This window comes from Schistocerca nitens, chromosome 4 (assembly GCF_023898315.1).
Source record: "Schistocerca nitens isolate TAMUIC-IGC-003100 chromosome 4, iqSchNite1.1, whole genome shotgun sequence".
NCBI lineage: Eukaryota > Metazoa > Arthropoda > Insecta > Orthoptera > Acrididae > Schistocerca > Schistocerca nitens.
Window position 1 is genome coordinate 840,615,254 of NC_064617.1, and position 15,669 is coordinate 840,630,922.

Genomic DNA, 15,669 nt, shown 5'->3' on the forward strand with positions numbered 1-15,669 from the left:
CTGCTGGAAAGTGAGTAACTGGAAATGAGTGAACTGGAGTGATGAAACACGCTGTAGCCTGCGGCGATCCGGTGAAAGGGGTTGGTTTTGGCTTATGCCTCGAGGATCTTACTTGCCATCATGTGCAGTTACAGCAGTTAATTATGGAGGCGACAGTATTACGGAATGGGGCTATTACTAGTGGGCTAGTGGTCTGGTCGTCAGCTTATTGCACTTCAAAAGCAAATATATGTCAGATGAGAGACAGTCAAATGAAAACCGAACACCCGCCACAGCGGGATTATGGAGCTGTTCCATTCAAAAGCGATCACCAAACACATTAAGACACCTATCGCACTGCGAGACGAGACTATCAATTCTTTTCCGTAGAATGTGGTCGGCCGCTGTTGCATCCACAACCGCACCCACTCTCGCACTTCCTCGTCCGACTGAAACCGACATCCGCGAATGTCTTTCTTCGGGTCGTCAAAGACGTGAAAGTCACGCGGTGAAGGATTCTGGCAGTACGCATGATGTTTCAATGTTCCACATCCAAGTCGCTGAAGCAGTGCCTTCGTTCCATTCGCAGTGCGGCGGGCGGTGATATCGACCAACACGATTATTCCGTGTGGCAGCATTCCTAACGGCCTGCGGGCTTTCCAATAAAATGCGAAGAGTGGCCCTCAACTACATACTTTCGGAATCAGAGTTGTAATATTAAATGTTTTGGCTGGTTTCCCTGTCAAGGGGCTGGGAGATTACAAGCCAAATAATGCTGAGTCTACAGTATACAATATGAATATACACATGAATCGAATGTTCGAAGGTACCTTCACTCGGTAACTGCGAAGTTTGAATGTAACGTAGAAATTTATAAATGAAAGATTGCAATTCAATAAAATCTGCAGGTACCACTTTCAACGACTTTAAATGATGAGTATGATAGCAAAAGTAACTTTAAGAATGTCATTTATTATTGGAAATACTTATTGGAGTCGATAGTCCAGCAATTAAATAAAACATAATCTGAATAGCAGGGAAACAATAGCTTCCTACTTCACGGCCGGCCGGAGTGGCCGAGCGGTTCTAGGCGCTACAGTCTTGAACCGCGCGGCTGCTAAGGTCGGAGGTTCGAATCCTGCCTCGGGCATGGATGTGTGTGATGTTCATAGGTTAGTTCTAGGGGATTGATGACCTCAGAAGTTAAGTCCCATAGTGCTCAGAGCCATTTGAAACATTTTTTTTCTCCATGGGAGGGAGGAGGTATTTCTGTGAGCACGGCACATTCGACCACGTGTGGCTTAAGTAAAGGTGTGTACTACAGTATTGCCGGCCGCGGTGGCCGAGCGGTTCTAGGTACTTCAGTCCGGAACTGGGCGACTGCTACGGACGCAGGTTCGAATCCTGCCTCGGGCCTGGATGTGTGTGATGTCTTTGGTTTGTTAGGTTTAAGCAGTTCTAAGTTCTAGGGGACTGATGACCTCAGAAGTTAAGTCCCATAGTGCTCAGAGCCATTTGAACCATTTTGAACCTACTTCACGTAATTAGTTATGAACAACAACATAGCTTGCGAGATATTCATTTCTAAGCGCATACTACGTCTCCACTGCAGAAGCCACGGAAGTCTCACAAGTGCACAAGTTGGCAGTACGAAATATTTCTATCTCCCGCTACCACGCGGTAATTGTTCCGCTCTCCACATCTTTCCCATGACCGTACGTCCAGCACTCCCGATTCCTGTGTGCGACCGTACGCCGCGCCGTCCTGTTCAGTACTTCCCCCACTGCCGTCCAGTCTCCCCTTTAACGAGCGCTTTGATTGGCTAGAGCGCTCCCGCCGTTTCTCCAAGCCAATGCACACTCACAAACATATAGAAACACATACAAAATACTGGATTTAGATTCAAATAACTTGAAATAAAATAAATAGTCCTACAAATGGACCATAAACACTCTCTAACACACATTACTAAATACATAAACAAATCAAATAAACATATATCAAAGGTATAGAAACCAAAAGTAGGCCATTAGCCTAATGTCTCTGTGCTTTCTAAATACAGTAAATAGTTAACCAATATCTTCATGAACAGTATACAGGCTGGTCCATTGATCGTAACCGGGACAAATATCTCACGAAATAAGCATCAAACGAAAAACTACAAAGAAGGAAACTTGTCTAGCTTGAAGGGGGAAACCAGATGGCGCTATGGTTCGCCATAGGCAAACGGACATGAACTGCGTTTACTAAAATGGGAACCCCCATTTTTTATTACATATTCATGTAGTACGTAAAGAAATATGAATGTTTTAGTTGGACCACTTTTTTCGCTTTGTGATAGAAGGCGCAAAAATAGTCACAAACGTGTAAGTACGTGGTATCACGCAACTTATCGCCAGTGCGGACGATATTTGCTTCGTGATATGGACCGTTTACCAATTGTGGAAAAGGTCGATATCATGTAGATGTATGGCTATAGTGATCAAAATGCCCAACGGGCGTGTGCTATATATGCTGCTCGGTATCCTGAACGACATCATCCAAGTGTCCGCACCGTTCGCCGGATAGTTACGTTATTTAAGGAAACAGGAAGTGTTCAGCCAGATGTGAAATGTCAACCACTACCTGGAACAAGTGATGATGCCCAAGTAGGTGTTTTAGCTGCTGTCGCGGCTAATCCGCACATCAGTAGCAGACAAATTGCGCGAGAATCGGGAATCTCAAAAACGTTGGTGTTTAGAATTCTACATCTACATCTATCGCACCCGTACCATATTTCTGTGCACCAGGAATTGCATGGCGACGATTTTGAACGTCGTGTACAGTTCCGCCACTGGGCACAAGTAATATTACGGGACGATGACAGATTTTTTGCACTCGTTCTATTTAGCGACGAAGCGTCATTCACCAACAGCGGCAACGTAAAGCGGCATAATATGCACTATTGGACTACGGAAAATCCACGATGGCTGCGACAAGTGGAGCATCAGCGACCTTGGCGGGTTAATGTATGGTGCGCCATTATGGGAGGAAGGATAATTGGCCCCCATTTCATCGATGGCAGTCTAAATGGTGCAATGTATTCTGATTTCCTACGTAATGTTCTACCGATGTTACTACAATATGTTTCACTGCATGACAGAATGGCATTGTACTTCCAACATGATGGATGTCCGGCACATAGCTCGCGTGCCGTTGAAGCGGTATTGAATAGCATATTTCGTGACAGGTGGATTGGTCGTCGAAGCACCATACCATGGCCCGCACGTTCACCGGATCTGACGTCCCCGGATTTCTTTCTGTGGGGAAAGTTGAAGGATATTTGCTATCGTTATCCACCGACAACGCCTGACAACATGCGTCAGCGCATTGTCAATGCATGTGCAAACATTACGGAAGGCGAACTACTCGCTGTTGAGAGGAATGTCGTTACACGTATAGCCAAATGCATTGAGGTTCACGGACATCATATTGAGCATTTATTGCATTAATGTGGTGTTTACAGGTAATCACGCTGTAACAGCATGCGTTGTCTGAAATGATAAGTTCACAAAGGTACATGTATCACATTTGAACAACCGAAGTAAAATGTTCAAACGTACCTACGTTCTGTATTGTAAATTAGAAAACCTACCTGTTACCCACTGTTCGTCTAAAATTGTGAGCCATATGTTTGTGACTATTACAGCGCCTTCTATCACAAAGCGAAAAAAGTGGTCCGACTAAAACATTCATATTTCTTTACGTACTACACGAATATGTAATAAAAAGTGGGATTCCTATTTTAAAAAACGCAGTTCACGTCCGTTTGCCTATGACAGCGCCATCTAACGGGCCAACCATAGCGCCATCTGGTTTCCCCCTTCAAGCTGGACAAGTTTCGTTCTTTGTAGTTTTTTCGTTTGACGCTTATTTCGTGAGATATTTGGCCCGGTCACGATCAATGGACCACCCTGTACATCGGATATAAACAAAGACATAGGCGAATAAATATATTTATAAGCATGCTGCTACCATTTTTTCGTGTAACTGTGGAGTACTTACGGTCTGATGCGATTAATAATAATTGGCCACTTTGACCTCCAATAACTCACGTACTATTCAAGTTATATGCCTGTAATTCATACCAATTTAGGTTCACACTAATAGCTTTCCAAAGACAAGTCGATCGACAAAATCGGATGAACCGTTTAGATTTTGGAAATTCGTTGCTGAGTGTTACTTGTATAATTTACAGTCAGGTACTAAACTTTAAATTAATAAAGATATTGAAAATCTGACTACACCATCAGAAACGTCGTGCAAATAATGGTAATATACTTGTTTCTTTGTAAGATATCACGATTCCTCTGGCTATTATTAATTTCTACATGGGCTGTGAAATGTCTGCCATTATGGTTTCTTAAAGTTCGCCATCTTTGGCACCCCCATCATACATACCTCCTTCGTCGACACAAAGCAAAGTCCTCGTCACAGCGGCAACATCGAATTCCCAGCCACGTGGTCAGCCTCTTGCCCCGGCTAACGTTCGCCACCACGCGGCCGCGGACCAATCGCGGCCGGCTGAGAGGCCCCTGCGCGGCCGCGTCAACTCCGAACAAGTTCCAGTAGCACCAAAAATGAGTGTTCAGCTGGTGGGGTTTATAAGAGGCATTTTTACAGTCGCAGTGACACTTGAAAATCTTAGAACCGAAGAAAATAACAGATACTTGCCAAAGGCTCTCTACATAGTATAACATTCTGAAAATTGAAAACAACCTTCAGGAGTGGAGGAAAGCACTTGAAATAAGTGGGCTACACGTCAGTAGAACAAAGACCCAGTTCATATGTACAACTTCAGCACTGATACAACGCAAACCATAGGTACTTTGAATGAATTTTGCTGATTTGAAGCTTCCTGGCAGATTACAACTGTGTACCAGACAGCGACTCAAACATAGGACCTTTGCCTCTAGTGGGAAAGTGCTCCATCGACTGAGCTCTCCAAATACGACTCACAACCTGTCTTCACACTTAGATATCCACCAATACCTTCCAAACAAGACAGAAGTTTTTTTTTTTTTTCTGTAGCCTTCAATACTAGTTTGGAGGAGAACTGAGAACTTTAGTGCAGTTTGGAAAGGAGGACATGAGATACTGGAGCAAGTGTAGGACTGAGTCTTGCTTAGATAGCTCAGTCACTGGGGAATTTACACACGAAAGGCAAAGGCCCCATGCAGGATTCCCAGTTCGGCACAAAGTTTTAATCTACCACAAAGTTTCGTAGATGTGTACCTGGATAACGTCACACTTACAAGAATTACCAGTTGTATGTGTCTGGGATCAGTAATGGAGAATGGACCAGCTGAAGGAAACGTTTCTCATGGAATAATACGTGGCTACATTAAGTGGCGTATACTTTAGATGTTATGTGGGATGAAAAAGTAATCCATAAAAACCAAAGATAAAATTTGTAAAACAGCTGTAAGATCAGAGGTGTTGTACGACGGTGAAGTCCGGGCATCAGTAAAGACTTACGAACAGAAGCTCCATACATCAAAATTGGGCATATTACGATGGAAGTGAGACGTACGACTGAAAGATAAATTGTGCAATGAAGTCATAACAAGTAGTTTTAAAGCCGTCCTTATAAATGGAAAACTCCCAGAATGCAGGCTGGGATGGTATAATCTTATAACACAGAGATCTGATGACCATATTGTGATAAAAGTATCTTTTGGTGCCTCCAAAGAGGAGAGAGGTGGTAGGAAGATTTAAAAAGAGCTGATTGATGAACATCTAAAGTGATGTCTACGAGAGGCATAGACGGTACCAGATGATTAGGAAGACCAACCATCAATAATGGGAAAAGACGAGGACAAAGACAAATCAGATTTAGTGTTACATGTCAATAATATCCCGTGGAAATAAAACAAGTTTTTAGTTCAAAAAAATACTTTATGAATAAACGAGGAGCATTTCCATAAATAGTTCAAAGTAAAGGCACGTGATGAAATTTAAAGAGCAAGGTAGAGCGTACACTTCAAGCGAACTGGCCACTGTGTTATTCCGAGGGACTAAACGTGACCTCCAAAAGCCGCTTTAAATAGACAAACTAATCTGGCGGGCTTAACTGAGTGTACCGAACTGCCTTGCGCTTCACGACGCAATATCTTCTTACCAACTCCGCGACGTTTGAAAAAAAAAAGAAAAGAAACGTGCGCAAAGCTATACCAACCGGAATTTTGAGGGCTCTCCGCTAATCTGTGTGCGCAGTACCGCCGTCAGTTCACTTCAGCACACAAAGGGGCAGAGGCCGAGCAGCGGTAAACAGCGTGGAGAAAATCTGTGGGTTACTTTGCCGGAATGCCTCGTCTAATCGCCTTAGCCGTGCCTGGGTCGCCGCGTCTGGCGCCCAGTGTTGACAGCGGAGCATCCGCAGGCGTCGCAGAGCTGCGGGGGTGGGGGTTGTGGCACAGGGGTGAGGGTGAGGGACAGGGGTGGGGGCGAGTGTGGAAGGGGTTGCTAGGAGGGTGCAGGTGAGGCGCAGCGGCCGACGGCGCGGGAGATGGGGCCGTCAGCGCAACGCGAGAAAAAGCGGGGCGCAGCTGGGGGAGAAAAAATCTACCGAAGAGAAAGAGAAGGCACACAATCCTATCCGCCAGCTGCTGACGTCGAGTGCATATCACCCGTGCCAGGACATCCATCACTGTACTCCACCATAATGTACTTGCGGAGTGCTAAGAAAAAATCCTCTCAGAGAGGAGTTAGAAACATTCACGTTCTGCAAGACGGGCAGATTTATTTATGTACAACACCCTAAAATATTTACAGGTTCTCCATGAGAGGGCCGGCCGAAGTGTCCGAGCGGTTCTAGGCGCTACAGTCTGGAACCGCGCGGCTGCTACGGTCGGAGGTTCGAATCCTGCCTCGGGCATGGATGTGTGTGATGTTCTTAGGTTAGTTCTAGGGGATTGATGACCTCAGAAGTTAAGTCCCATAGTGCTCAGAGCCATTTGAAACATTTTTTTTCTCCATGGGAGGGAGGAGGTATTTCTGTGAGCACGACGCATTCGACCGTTTTTATTATTCTGTGGTTTAACTGTTCCATTTCGTAGACGAAATACTGTGCAACCATCTACATCTAATAAAGATACTCTGCAAATCACATTTAACTGCCTGGCAGAGGGTTCATCGAACCACCTTCACAATTCTCTATTATTCCAATCTCGTATAACGCGCGGAAAGAACGAACACCTATATCTTTCCGTACGAGCTCTGATGTACCTTATTTCGTGAAAAGATTCCGTCGCAACGAAAAACGCCTTTCTTTTAATGACGTCCAGCCCAAAGCCCGTATCATTTGAGTGACACTCTCTCCCATATCTCGCGATAATACAAAACGTGCAACCCTTCTTTGAACTTTTTCGATGTACTCCGTCAATCCTATCTGGTAAGGATCCCACACCGCTCAGCAGTATTCTAAAAGAGGACGGACAAGCGTAGTTTAGGCAGTCTCTTTAGTAGGTCTGTTACATTTACTAAGTGTCCTGAGAGTAAAACGCAGTCTCTGGTTAGCCATCCCCACAACATTTTCAGTGTGTTCTTTCCAATTTAAGTTCTTCGTTATGGTAAAATGGCTCTGAGCACTATGGAACTTGACTTCTGAGGTCATCAGTCTCCTAGAACTACTTAAACCTAACTAACCTAAGAACATCACCCACATCCATGCCCGAGGCAGGATTCGAACCTGCGACCGTAGGGGTTGCGTGCTTCCAGACTGTAGCGCCAAGAACCACTCGGCCACCCCGACCGGCTCGTTGTGGTAATTCTTAGGTATTTATTCGAATTTACGACCTTAATATTTTGCTGATTTATCGTGTAACCGAAGTTTAACGGATTCTTTTTAGAACTCATGTAGATGACCTCACACTTTTCATTATTTAGGGTCAGTTGCCAATTTTCAAGTCATACTGATATCTTTTATAAATCATTTTGAGATTTGTTTTGTTCTTCTGACGACTTTATTAGTCGACAAACGACAGAGTGATCTGCAAACAACCAAAGATGGCTGCTCAGATTCTCTCCCAAATCGTTTATATAGATAAGGAACAGCAAGGGCCTGTAACACTAACTTGTGGAACGCCAAAAATCGCTTCTGCTTTACTCTCTAGCAACTAATTTTGCTTCTTACTGTCGATACCAGTTTCTGGAATAGTACAGTGGTAAAATGAGATGCAATGCGTTTATGGCTTTATTGGCTGGGAGACGATCTGGGGCTGTTCATTCGTCTACTGCAAGGCTTTAACTTGGGCGACTTGCGATTCGATAGTGATGAAATGATGAAAACGAAGAAAATAACCGAGTCCGTTGGGATTTGAACCATGGCTCCCGTGTTCGAGAGTCAACAACGTAACCAAAAACCTACGAACTGCTGACAGTACAGTAATTCCACCTTATATCACGATATGTTATACTGAAGTCGTAGTCAGGACTCGCATCAAGCATTTCTATTATCATGAAATCCTTGTGTTCCTTTCAGTGAATCTCACTGCAAGTCTTCAGTCCCCTATATAAGTATTCCGTTGAAATGACGAAGATAAAATTAAGCAAATAAACGCTCGCATCGAGACGATCGAGCAGTCATTCTTCCAATTCTACCATCACGATGGCAATGGGTGGCAAGCGTGAAATACATTTTGTGTAGACGGCAGGTGGAAGACGGAGACAGAAAATGTAGGGGAAGGGAGCGAGCTCATGATACGAAGAAAATAGCGGAGTCCGTTGGGATTATTTAGTGTATCTGGGATTGTAAAACAGTTAAGATCCTTAGGCGCCAGGGAGGCATCTGGCCCAGACGGTATCCCCGTAAGATTATGTGTTGACTACGCTACAAGTACAGCACCATTCTTATCCGTCATCCATCAGAGATCAATGGAACAGCAGAAAGTTACACGGGACTGGAAGAAAGCGCAAGTCATAGCAGTCTATGAAAAGGGAAAAAAATCGGATGTACATAATTACCTTCCAATTTCACTGACATCGATTTGTTGTAGAATCATGGAACATATTTTGTCTTCAGACATAATGACCTTTCTAGACTCTGAGAAGTTCATCTGCAGAAACCAGCACAGTTTTAGGAAGCAGCGGTCATGCGAGACACAGCTGGCCCTCTTTGTGCATGATATACAACAGGCTCTGGATACCGACTCCCAGGTTGATGCCATATTTCTCGACTTTCGAAAGACGCTCGACTCAGTTCCGCACTGTCGCTTGCTCCAAAAAGTGCGCACTCTATCCGATGACATATGCGGTTGGATATAAAGTTTTCTAACAGACAGAGAGCAGTATGTCGTTCTGAATGGGGTGACTTCAACAAACAAATGTAACTTCAGGTATGCCCCAGGGCAGTGTAATAGGTCCTCTGCTTTTTACGATTTGCATAAACGATCTGGTTGATGGTACTGACAGCGGCATTAGACTGTTAGACTGTTTTCCGATACTGCTGCAGTCTACGGGAAAGTAGTGTCACACGAAAGTCGTGAACAAATCAATGAGGATTTGCAGAAGATAAATGCGTGTTGTAAGAATGGTAGTTATCTCTCAATATAAGTGTAATCTCCTGCGTATAACAAGGCGAAAATCCCCGATAATGTACGAGTACAAAATAAATTCCCTACCTGTGGAAGCGGTAGCATCCGTCAAGTACCTGGGTGTGACTATTCGAAATGATCTCAAATGGAATGATCAGATTATACAAGTAACGGGTAAGGCGAACTCTGATTTGCGGTTCATTGGTAGAATCCTTATGCGGTGCAGTCCTTGAGCAAATGAAATTGCTTGCAATACGTTAGTTCGTCCAATCTTAGAGTACTGTTCGTCTGTATGGGACCTTTACCAGTTGGGTCTGATTCAAGAGATTGAGGAGGTCCAAAGAAGAGAGGCAAGATTCGTGAGTGGTACATTTATCCATCGCGAAAGCGTTACAAATCTCATAGAAAATTAGATGTAGGACACACTTGCAGATGGACGACGCGCTAAACGGAGGGAGCTGCTCACTAAATTCAGAAATCCGATCTTCGCCGAGGATGTAAAGCATATATTATTACCACCAACTTTCAACTCGCGCGATGATCACCATGCAGAGAAAAGGGAAATTAAGAGCTCGTACTGAGGCGTTCAGACAATCGTTTTTTCCTCGCGCGATCCGCGAGTGGAACAGAGCGGAAGGGGGGGGGGGGGGGGGGGGGGGAATATGACTTAAGCGCGAATTGTGCGCTCCGCCACACACCGCTTGGTGGCTAGTGGAGTATATATGTAGATGATATCAGCTGCATCGGGACAATATGCAGACTCTGCGACGCCGAGTGACTGAGATTCGAAGCCGAGATCTCCTGCTTACAGGAGTTGCGCTAACCACAACGTCACCCGAACGCAATGTATGTCGCAACTGCGCGGACCATCTACGTAAGCCCCTCGACTGCCCCACATCCACCCTCGCCCCCCCCCCCCCCCCCCCCCTCCCATCGCGATTCCCACCTAGCGCCAGCTATAAGCAGTCCCGTCCATGTCCTCGATGCTCGCTACTTTGAGATTACCGCAAGGGAGCCGACGTTATTGCGTACCCACACTGAAAGTGGTGGATTGATAGCCCGTCGAGGCGACTCAGTTATATGAATGCGTCCTGGCTATTCTTTCGGACATGCCCGAAAGAACAGACACCACGCATTCATGTGATAACGTTGTAGGAGGTCAATTTAAAAAATTTCCGAACTTTGTCCACAAAATGTTTCTGCGCTTACCTTTTATTCACTGTGCATGATCTGCTTCGAAATGCTCTCCTCCGCAACTGATACACCGCTCCGAATGCTGCGTCCACTTCCGGAAGCAGTCATGGTACGCTTCTTGCTGGATCGGGCGAACCACCGTCTGCGAATTTTCCTTTGTCACGTCTATCGTTGCTAATTTTCGTCCTTTCTACCAGGTTTTCAACTTTGAAAATCAAAAAAGTGTGCAGGAATTGAGTACGGAGGATGAGGATGAGGCATCACAGTGATTTATTTTCGTTTTTTTATTTTTTTATTTTTTATTTTTTTAATTTAATTTAATTTAATTTTATTTTATTTATTTATTTTTTTTTTTTGAATAGTCACACACCAACAGGAATGAACGTGTGGGCGCGCTACCGTGATCCAAGAGCCATGAATTGTCTCGCTACATTTCAGACAGTTTCCGTCTCCTATTTTCTCGCAGGTGTTACAATACGAGCCCGCATCTCGTGGTCGTGCGGTAGCGTTCTCGCTTCCCACGCCCGGGTTCCCGGGTTCGATTCCCGGCGGGGTCAGGGATTTTCTCTGCCTCGTGATGGCTGGGTGTTGTGTGCTGTCCTTAGGTTAGTTAGGTTTAAGTAGTTCTAAGTTCTAGGGGACTTATGACCACAGCAGTTGAGTCCCATAGTGCTCAGAGCCATTTGAACCATTTTTGTTACAATACGTCCCGATAGTACCGTCGATTAACAGTTTGTCCCTGTGGCACGAATTCATGATGAACTAATCCTTCAAAGTCAAAGAAAACTATCAGCTTTACTTTGACATTTGACCTGACCCGACGAGCTTTATTGGTCATGGAGAACCTATCCGACACATTGTAAAGATTGAAACTAGGTCTCAAGATCATAACCGTAGACATATGTCTCATCACCAGTTACGATTCTTTTAAGCGTCATTACGTTATCATTTGCGCGATCCACAAGCTGTTCACACATTGTGTTCTTGAGCCGTGGGTCGAACTTGGCGGCAACACGATGCATTCCAATATGCTGCGTCAGGATTTCATGACATGGTGCAACTGAAATGTTAAATTCTACTTCAGTCTTTCGGACAGCCAGTCTACCATTGGCACACACAATTTCGTTGACCTTCCTCACAAGAGCACCGTCGGTAGACGTCGAAGGGTCATCTTTAACTTACCTCCGGCCATTTTCAAACCGTGTGAACCATTTGTTTAAGCACTCATCACCGTAGACTTCCTGTATAACTTGATGTGTTTCTGTAAAGGTTTTCTTGAGTTTCACTCAAAATGTAATGCAGACGCTTTGTTCCTCTAACTGTGCCATCTCGAAATTCGCAAACTGTGCGATACAACGTTCTACTCAGTACAGCACTGAACCATAACTAACAGACATACAACAATGAAACCTCCGGCAGTTACATATCAAACGCAGGCGTGTGCAGGGATGCTCCAACACACCACTGGCGCGAAATTGCCAATGTTCTGGAGGTTTTTGAACGGACCTCATACAAGACACAATAAAATATACTCCCTGCCACGCGTATCACACTAATCGACACCAGACAAATTCAAGCAATGAGGAATTCGTCGAGGTCCCGTAACGAAGAAACACATTATATCTATGTCTTATTAATACCTCTTCGACCCCTGCTCTACTGTATAAATAATTCTCTATGTTTGAGTCCCAGTATGGTACACAATTGTATTACGCCAGGAAGCTTCAAGTCAGCAAAATTTATTCAAGGTATCTATTGTTTGCGTGGCATCAGGCCTGAAATTACGCATATGAACTCGGTCTTTGTCCTGGTGATGTGTAAGCCACTTATTTGAAGCTCCTTTCTCCACTACTGAAGGTTGTTTTGAGTGTTCTGAATGTTGTACTACATAATTGGCATGCGAATGTGTTGGTTTTTCTATCTTTGTTGTTAGATAATTCATTACAACGCTGCCGGCCGAAATGGCCGTGCGGTTAAAGGTGTTGCAGTCTGGAACCGCAGGACCGCTACGGTCGCAGGTTCGAATCCTGCCTCGGGCATGGATGTTTGTGATGTCCTTAGGTTAGTTAGGTTTAACTAGTTCTAAGTTCTAGGGGACTAATGACCTCAGCAGTTGAGTCCCATAGTGCTCAGAGCCATTTGAACCACTTGAACCATTACAACGCTAAACAACGAGGGACTGAGGACACGTCTCTGGAGAACACATATATTATCAGCTCTTTCATACTCCCACAGAACTTTTTCCAAGAGTTTGCAGTGTGTTGTACATATCCGTGATAGATGGTGTATAGTAAACCAGAGCATGAGGTTCACGTAGAGCTTCTCATACACTGATGGAAAAAAAAATCGGAACACCAAGAAGGAGTTGTGCAACATAAATTGAAGTTGCTAGGCTCGTTTCTACACCTGGAATATGATGTCTATTCATATTTCGAGCCAGTCGCGTAAGACAGGCATGGATAGCGCCACTGTGAGGATGCAAATCTCGTTTGGTTTAAGTACACGCTGTAACGGGCTTCAGCGTTAGTTACTGTTGAGATTAGACGTGGTGAGTTGATGTTAGTCAACAATGACTTTCAAGTGACTTATACGTCATTACCAACAGCACTTCGCTGAGTTTGAACGAGGTCGTGTAATAGGGCTGCGGACGGCCATGTGACACTACCGAGAGCGAAGACCATCGTGTTCGTCGTATGGCTCTGGAATATTGTACTGCAACTGCAGCAGCAATTTGAGGAACGGTTGGCACTAGAGTCCTGCATGACCGAGTAAGCGAGCACAAAATACGAGATGGGGCGAGCACACCCTAACTGGATAGGCTGCCCGCACTAGTTCTAGTGACCGAGCATAGAAGCCCTGACCGAATACGTAGCACGTAACTTCAAACACATTACACGTGTCATTATCCGTGTGAGACTGCAGCCAGTACGGGCTTCTCATTTGCAGTGTGTCTCTCTCTCTGTAATCATGCACCGCGAGGAAGCCAATGCAGTAACACATAAGCTTGAAACCAATGTTTATACACTGAAGAAACGGGAAGGTCTAAAAAGCCAAGTATGGAGCACATGTTTGTTGGTTGTAGACCAGGGCTTAACAACTGGCCGGTTTTGAGCGTGAGTACTCGCGTCTGATCAGGCACGTGCTCGTGAGCAGGTGCAAGGTCGCGGAGTAGTGAGGGAGGGGAGGGAGGGGAAATGCGCGCGCACGTTTGAATGTGATCTCGCGTTCTTAGCAGATTTAACTAGCCATCTGAATGCTTTGAACATTTTACTACAAGGTAAAAATCTGCTAATTACTCATTTCATAGATCGAATACGAGCTTTTAAAATGAAATTGACACTTTGGGTGAGTCAGCTGGAAATAGGAAACCTAGCTCATTTTCCTAAATTATCATCCATGCAAGATGTTCACAAAGACTGAACGTTATTCACATAGTTTAGTTGATCAGCGCTTTCGAGATCTGACAGCACTAGACAGTGATTTTTATCTGTTCTCTCCATATTCAGCGAATATTTAAAAGATTCGTCCTGAGCTGCAGCAAGAAATTATTGACCTGCAGTGTGACAGAGAATACAGAGACAACTTTCAGAACAAGAAAAACATTTTGGAATTCTACAGACACTTCCCTCAGGATAGATTTCCTCGTTTGCACAAACTGGCGGCTACAATAATATCAATGTTCGGTTCCACATATGTTTGTGAACAACTGTTCTCTGCAATGAAATGTAACAAGACACGCTTGAGAAACGAATTGTCTGATCGAAATTTAAACTGCACGCAACGCCTAAAATGCACAAGAACAATTACTCCGAACATAGACGCAATTGTAAAGGGCAAAAAGTACAAGGTAACCGAGAACCCCACACTTCAGTGACATCTTTTATTGTGTAACAGTTCACAAATTAATGCGAATGTAGAGGCATACACTAAGCTAATAAAATTATGTGGCACGTGTACATTCTCCTTTATTTGTTTCATTTGTCGCAGTAATAATTCGTGAGTAATATCCCTGCAGGTGGCCGCGGATTTACATTGACTGGCGGCAGCTGTTGTGTGCCCCACGTGACTTTCCCCACTCTCCGCTCGCTCTGGTCCGGTAGTGGGGGTAGCGTGCTCGCGCTGCTCCGTGCTTGCACCTTCCTGCTCACAGCTTGCTCCGCGAGCACGTGTGTTGTGAAGCCCTGTTGTAGACGAAAACAGTGCGTCTGCTGGGTACGTATCGTGCATAAACTGCTCCAGATTATTGTGTTTCCAGTCGGGAACCACTCATTTAAAGAAACACAGTTGCTAGAAACCTCACAAAGATACAGCTCCTTCAGGCATACAGGCAGTAATAAAAAATAGTATTACAGCAAAGTGTGTTGCAATGTGTGCTAAAGATATGAAACCTTTTAATGCTGTTTCCGGTGAAGGTTTCAGAGAACTAGGCCTAGAATTAATACATCTAGGTGCGCATTATGGAGACGTTAACGTGGCAGATGTCGGCCACATCCGTCTACTATAAGCAGACATGTCAAAGAACAAGCTGATGCAATACGAAACAGCACAATACCTTCTGTTATTAATAAAACATGTGCTGCGACAGTTGATATGTGGACTGATTCGCATAATCAGGTGCACTATTTGACGCTGACAACACATTACATTAACAGAGATTGGTCACTTGTGAACAATGTTTTATTTACAACAAAATTTCCGGACGTTAAGAAGACGGGAGTAAATATTATAAAAGAAGTGCTCTATGAATTTAGCTGTGTTACGTACCCGTTCTTGGAAACGTTACTTTTGTATTAAAAGAGAGAGAGAGACAGATAAATACATTGTGTGTGTGTGTGTGTGTGTGTGTGAGAGAGAGAGAGAGAGAGAGAGAGAGAGAGAGAGAGAGAGAGAGATAGAGAGAGAGAGGCGTTGGATTCGTACAGTA

The 15,669-nt window shown here is 44.4% G+C and overlaps 1 protein-coding gene across 1 annotated transcript in view; it reads left to right on the forward strand.

Annotated features, from left to right (window-relative positions):
• The window catches only part of LOC126253274 (serine/threonine-protein phosphatase rdgC), a 1,933,713-nt gene that overhangs the window by 828,331 nt on the left and 1,089,713 nt on the right, over nucleotides 1-15,669 (forward strand). The gene's annotated exons all lie outside the window — the stretch shown is intronic.